Source organism: Triticum aestivum, chromosome 6B (genome assembly GCF_018294505.1).
Source record: "Triticum aestivum cultivar Chinese Spring chromosome 6B, IWGSC CS RefSeq v2.1, whole genome shotgun sequence".
Classification (NCBI taxonomy): domain Eukaryota; kingdom Viridiplantae; phylum Streptophyta; class Magnoliopsida; order Poales; family Poaceae; genus Triticum; species Triticum aestivum.
The window spans coordinates 664,061,543-664,067,542 of NC_057810.1; the positions used below are offsets into that span (position 1 = coordinate 664,061,543).

Below are 6,000 nucleotides of genomic sequence, written 5' to 3' on the forward strand. Positions count from 1 at the left end.
CCGAACTGATGGAGAGAGGTGGGCAATATATTTCAACAATTGAAACTAGTAAGTAGTAGTGCCTGGTGGGCATTAGAGGCTACAACAAACGAGAACAGGGCCCTTCCGTGGCTACAGGGAAATTGACTAGCCAGCAGGAATCCCACACATACTTAACTATGCATATATTATATCCCCCGTACAACAAAACCTTAATAGCCATGGCCCGATGACCACATGACCAGAGTAGGGGGAAGAAGAGAAGGCGAGAGGTCTCACCTTTAATGTTTGTAGCCGTCGGTGATGGTGGTGAGCTGGACGAAGACGACGAGATTGAGCCGAATCAATCAAATAAAATGCATCAACGACATAAAAACACATCAATGTACTCAAAAAAATGTGCAGGTAATAGAACATGAAAAGGTGGTTTAAAGCTCATGAATGGCATCAAATAATAAACGGAATTTTGTAAACATGTCAAAGATTCAGTGTCTAGCAAAATAGTTCACATCATTCGCCACCCTAGGCTGCAGAAGATTGATAAATTTGCAAGTTGAATAAAAGAAGAGACAAATAGAGCACGTTAGTCCATGCATCAGATAATAAGCGGGGATTATTAGTCCTCATAGAATTCCTTACAGGTCCATGCATTTCTTCCCACACTGATGCCTTCCCACACTAGTCTCAAACAGAGCACACATAATTTTCCACTGAGTGTAGGATACCAGTTCATCACAAAACCAGCGGGAAGAGTCAAAAGAATTAAAAAATGAGTTTTTTTAAATCACAGTTATATCAGCCTGAAGCGGATAAAACAAGTGATATCTTGCGCCCACTGAAGCAGTGTTGTTCCTCAGCGTCCAATCGCACCACAAGAAATTTCGTGCTGGATAACGAGAGGAACATTTCATTCCTGCTTCCAATGTCAGGTAAGTTTACAAGCATGAATATTATTAAGAGAAGAAGATCAAAACAAACACAACAATCAATACGAAGCTAGATTTGGAAGATAACTCAGTCCCTTAGATGTTCTTTGACCATGCGATCATTTCCGCAGGAGTCATTACAGGTCTGTAACTATAACATTGGCTCATCATGGTTGTCAAAATCAAGTGCCAACGGGCATTTTTGCATGACATGTTCAAGTATGTAAGAGCCACCGGTTCCCTAGGAGAGAGAACTCGGAAGGCAACCAAGAGGAGGAAACTCAGGCAAAAAGACAATTAGAAGAAAAATGGATGAACGAAGGTGCACTCGCATGAGGGATCAGAAGGAAATTATAGGTGGTTATCAGTCACTGGACATCAGAAATACGGACCAACTTTTCTTCATCACATCCCACAAAGATCCAATTTTAGAAACAAAAAACAAAAGAAAAAAAAAAGAAATTTGGCAAAGTGATGATCAGAGACTTAAATACTAAGAATCAGATCATCGCTCATATTGTTGCAGTATTGTCTCATCCTTTGATATAGATAGAGCCATCACACCAGCCAAGAGAAGTGGGGAGGAGTTGTTCATGATCTATTAATCATTTCCTGGGTGTTTGGATCAATTGCTGCCTAGAGGTGCCACAATCTGAGTTCTTATATTCATAATGTTAGGAGGTATGCTAACTACTGGTGGATCGTTTATCATTGTGCTCCAACTTGCACTTTACCCCAAATGAATAAAGAGTTGTTGAATTTCCTGGAAAATAATATCAAGTAAAAATAAAATAAATACTTCCTTGAATTTCTTGTGCATTTTTTATCTATGTTTTAAGTTCTGTTGAAGGCAAATAAGATCGCAATCCAAAACTGACAATAGATTGAACATGAGTTATTTTCTTCAGATATCTCGTGCCGTTATTTAACTCATATCTCATACTCCCTCCGTTCCGATTTACTCGTCGTGGTTTTAGTTCAAATTCTAAAACCACGACGAGTAAATCGGAACGGAGGGAGTAGGAACAAGAGACAAAGCTAATCACAACACACAATCTGTGAGTTATTGGGCCTCTTCCGCAAATCAGAGATACTTGCGAGAGAATAATTTAACTCGGCAAAGATGATACATAAACGCTTAGTAACAAGAAGAAGCTCAAAAGGAAAGACAAAGGCAAACTGTGACTGATCCTCAAAATGAAGAAATCATAGTGCACAAACTACGAATGTTTGAGAAACAAGCCTAACAAATTTATCATCAGTTTCATTGCAAACAAACATACAGGAAAGACAACAAAATAAAAATAGATACAAAGATAAAATTGGGATATTAATAAGGCTCAGGCATCCAAGGAAGGAATTAGCAGCATTAGCTCTCAAGCCTGGCTGGGCGAAAGCTCTTAGGCAGCAACTGCAAATGTTTAGAGAAACAAGCCTTAATTGTATCATCATTGCCATATCATTTCCGCAGATGATAAAATCATATTAACTAGCCACTAACCACTGGTTAGTGTAATCGTAATAACCAGCTCTGTAAACCAACAGAAACATGGTATCAGGTTCCTATCAACATGTGAAACACAGACGTTGCATCTTCGATCAGTTTGTATCTAAGAGAGACATGGCAAAAGACAGACCTAATCGGTTTTAATAAACCTCAGAAAGCCGAAAAAAAAACGACATTTCAAATCTGATGGTAATTCCAACATAAAGCTAATCATCATAGGCTCGAATTGCATTTTAGATCTAATTTGGGCAACAGGATTGGCCAACAATCATTGAGCTAAAGAACTCAAAGGAAGGTGTATCATCAGAATATAAATTCTTTCTCATTCACAGGTAAATAAGCAATGCTAGAAGGTGTCCTAAGATTGTTTCAAGGTTTCATCCACTAATACTGACCAAATCAACAACAAAAATTTATCTTTGGTGGACTAAGATGTGACGATGACACATCTTGTAGATACGAAGAAATGAGCAAATGATCAATAACAGCCAACAGAGATTGTATGAAGATACAGAGTTGCTCAGTGATGGCAATATTTAATTGGTTTGATTCTCCCAGCGATGCCATCAATGCTTTCAGAAGAGGGAGCTTATTATCCTCGTCGCAACTACGTCTCCGAAACAAAATCAAACACAAAAGACACAAGAATGATCCGGAGAAAAGAACAATGAATGAGAGATAAAAATATCATGTATCAAATGGCTCGGTTTAGCGGGATAGTCGGCATACAAATCAACTCCTGAGAGAACCTGTAATTTGGTCTGTTGAGCTTGAATATTTGCAAATCGTCAATTCGTCAATGCAATCATCAAAGGAAAAGAGCAGCCTGGAACGAAAATCGAACCAACTGCAAGACATGACTAACAGAGCACAAATCTGACCATTATAGGGAGAGATTATGTACAGTAATATATGAAATCATCATCTACCAAGTAAGATTCAGAAATCAGAAGTATGTTGATCAGCACAGATACAACGAAGCAGACGCTAAGACTGGGGCGACAAATATGAAATCATCATCTTCAAACTGGTTTGGAAAATCATAATCACAATCAAAGTTTAAATTGATTTGAAGAACCAATACCCCCTTGCAATCAGACTGAATCTAGAAAATCAGTGAACTGATCACAACGACCATAGAAGACTAGCAAATGGTACAAGCTTCGCATATGAGAATGTAAATTTTCTAACTGATAATATGCCCCGTGCTCAGCAATTAAGATACATGATCCTTAGTTACTAAAAAAACTCATTCCAAACACAAGAATAGAAGAAAGTTGTATGTAAAGTAAGCCACATCCTAATTCCATAGAACAAGCAGTTACTGGGAAAATTTCGAGAGGAACCCAATCCTATCACATCCTACGCCCGGTTTTATATTTCTAAATAAAGTTACAAAGAGCCAACAACTCTGTATTAATTCAACTTCTATATGTCAAGCCACTACTTTCCTTCCAAGCCATAGAAGATCCGGCTACTTGTTAACTAAAAAGTAGCATGCGGATGCACTGCTCAGGGAGCCCATTTAGCAGAGGCACAACGTGAGGATTGTTCTGGGAGATAGTGGAAAAGGCAGAAAAGGCACCGGCTACTGTAGACTGCGAATCCAGGCGTTCACAACCGTCAGATCGACATAATTAACAGTTGTGATTGTATGTTAAGAGAAGGAGTTTGAAATTTCAAAACTGGTACACTATATAAGAAATCTCAAAAGCAAACGGATAGCAGCTCGGTAAGAATGTAGCGATTGATAATCACACCTGGAAGATCATATTTATTGAATTGTCTCATCACTGCTCAAATCGAAGCAAATAAAAAATTCAACAGATTTATTACTCAAATGGAAATTTATTGTCCATTAGTTTAGTTTAATCATAGGTCAAACAAAATAGTACTCCCTTTGGAAAGTAATAAAAGACCTTTTAGATCACTATTTAATGATCTAAAGTCTTATATTACTGTACAGAGGTAGTATGTAATAAGAAGACTCAGAATATGGGTGGTGATATAGCAGGATGGTCGGCAAGGCAAATAAATGCCAGTTACGATGAACAAGACCAAATATCAATCTTCATCGTCCTGTAAGGAATCCACACCTTATTAATGTAAGGTTGTACATGTAAAATGCACAAAAAAAGACAAACAACTAAATTGTTTGATTCTCCTGAAAAGGGTGAGGATGAAAAGTCATCAGATAGGAGCGGAAGACTATTATTGTTCAAGAAATCACAATTTGATCATATGAACTATGCACTTGTGATCATCATTCAACCTGGGCAAACCACTAATTCAAGAGACAAAGAAAAAGAAGCTGACAGGAAAAACAATGGGAGGATTGCATGAATCATGATGGCCTCGGAAGGAAGGCAATAGGTTATGTAATCATTAGTGATTTCATCAAGGAAGGTTCACACTAATCAGCATCACGCAACCACGAAACACATAAAAAACTGCAGATGAAGAAGTGGGCAAGATCATTGGCCTCATGAAGTAAATCGGTAAGAAGGTGTTTGTAACTTGCTATGGTTAAACCAGATAGGTAAATCAGTAACTAGCTTGTCTGGGAGGTTTAACTATCGAAGGACATTCATCCTCGAGGTTTTGAGGGTAAAAGGATCAAGATTTACTGCAGTTGCTTCACAACTGCATACTTGGTCCAGAAATGAAGATCGGGATGGTGCACTCACATGGAGTGTCCACTTGAGCTCATATTGGGCAGGGCTTAGTCATTTGGACATATGAAGATGATGTAAAAAGCTCATGCCAAATGGACAAGCCAAAATAGCACTTGCTTCACAAACATCTTCTCTGGACAGAAACTTGAAATAATTATGGTGGTCAAATGGAACAATGAAATGATGCCAAAATGGGTGGAGATATGTTTTATGGGCATAAGAATTATCTGGTAATTTATCAGGATTTTTGAAGCAATATAAAATATACTTGCTTCACAACCTGAAAATATTGCCAGAAACAAAGATTTGCTCCTGTGCTCACATAGATAATTGGATGGGCTGCAAATGGGTGGAAGGGGTTAATATGAGCACATTAAGGAGTGTGCAAAAGTTCAAATCATTTGGGTACTCCTAGCTAGTACTTCCTTCACAAAGCCTTCTGTCTGACAAAAACTTTGAAAATTCACTGAGGAAGATTGGTTAGGCAAATACAGTTGAACTTGTGCATGGGGAAATTATTGGACAGATAAACATGCCCAAAAAGGTTGGGAGTCAATAGGAGAAATATAAATGACACTTCCTTCACAAAGTGCCATTCAGGGCAGAATAGGAAATGAATTATTGGAGGATTATTTTTGAACATGGCAATGAATTTTTTTTCCATATTTGATCAAGATATGACCCAAAAAATTTATGAGAATTATTTGGGAATTTTTGGAGTGAGGGAAATATAGGTTGCTTCACAACCTAGGGCAATTTGAATTATTCCTTTAATAGAAAATGAATTATTCCCAACAAAAGAATATTGGGATTTAGGCTAGGATGGAAATGACATGATCTAGGGAAAGTTGGGAAAGGCAAGCCACTCTGAAAGCAAAGAAGAGGGCATATTCTTCAGTTTCCAGACCACAAA

General features: G+C 38.0%; 8 non-coding genes and 5 pseudogenes across 8 annotated transcripts; all 13 read right to left on the reverse strand.

The window, feature by feature from the left end:
- Window positions 1-419: 419 nt before the first annotated feature.
- On the reverse strand, window positions 420-501 carry LOC123140357 (small nucleolar RNA R16). The gene has a single exon (XR_006469963.1). It is a non-coding gene; the product is annotated as a small nucleolar RNA R16 (small nucleolar RNA).
- A 486-nt stretch (window positions 502-987) lies between these two features.
- Window positions 988-1,083, reverse strand: LOC123140272 (uncharacterized; annotated as a pseudogene).
- A 295-nt stretch (window positions 1,084-1,378) lies between these two features.
- On the reverse strand, window positions 1,379-1,452 carry LOC123140334 (uncharacterized; annotated as a pseudogene).
- Window positions 1,453-1,813: 361 nt separating this feature from the next.
- LOC123140437 (uncharacterized) lies at window positions 1,814-1,998 on the reverse strand (annotated as a pseudogene).
- A 243-nt stretch (window positions 1,999-2,241) lies between these two features.
- LOC123140252 (small nucleolar RNA SNORD14) lies at window positions 2,242-2,362 on the reverse strand. Its single transcript, XR_006469895.1, has one exon. It is a non-coding gene; the product is annotated as a small nucleolar RNA SNORD14 (small nucleolar RNA).
- Window positions 2,363-2,413: 51 nt separating this feature from the next.
- Window positions 2,414-2,539, reverse strand: LOC123140453 (uncharacterized; annotated as a pseudogene).
- A 15-nt stretch (window positions 2,540-2,554) lies between these two features.
- Window positions 2,555-2,635, reverse strand: LOC123140434 (small nucleolar RNA snoR77Y). The gene has a single exon (XR_006469996.1). It is a non-coding gene; the product is annotated as a small nucleolar RNA snoR77Y (small nucleolar RNA).
- Window positions 2,636-2,708: 73 nt separating this feature from the next.
- Window positions 2,709-2,804, reverse strand: LOC123140426 (small nucleolar RNA snoR31/Z110/Z27). The gene has a single exon (XR_006469990.1). It is a non-coding gene; the product is annotated as a small nucleolar RNA snoR31/Z110/Z27 (small nucleolar RNA).
- Window positions 2,805-2,928: 124 nt separating this feature from the next.
- On the reverse strand, window positions 2,929-3,024 carry LOC123140262 (small nucleolar RNA R30/Z108). The gene has a single exon (XR_006469902.1). It is a non-coding gene; the product is annotated as a small nucleolar RNA R30/Z108 (small nucleolar RNA).
- An 85-nt stretch (window positions 3,025-3,109) lies between these two features.
- LOC123140429 (small nucleolar RNA Z107/R87) lies at window positions 3,110-3,213 on the reverse strand. Its single transcript, XR_006469992.1, has one exon. It is a non-coding gene; the product is annotated as a small nucleolar RNA Z107/R87 (small nucleolar RNA).
- Window positions 3,214-3,355: 142 nt separating this feature from the next.
- On the reverse strand, window positions 3,356-3,436 carry LOC123140449 (uncharacterized; annotated as a pseudogene).
- A 960-nt stretch (window positions 3,437-4,396) lies between these two features.
- On the reverse strand, window positions 4,397-4,492 carry LOC123140405 (small nucleolar RNA Z43). The gene has a single exon (XR_006469971.1). It is a non-coding gene; the product is annotated as a small nucleolar RNA Z43 (small nucleolar RNA).
- A 102-nt stretch (window positions 4,493-4,594) lies between these two features.
- LOC123140361 (small nucleolar RNA snR60/Z15/Z230/Z193/J17) lies at window positions 4,595-4,688 on the reverse strand. Its single transcript, XR_006469967.1, has one exon. It is a non-coding gene; the product is annotated as a small nucleolar RNA snR60/Z15/Z230/Z193/J17 (small nucleolar RNA).
- Between the last annotated feature and the right edge of the window lie 1,312 nt (window positions 4,689-6,000).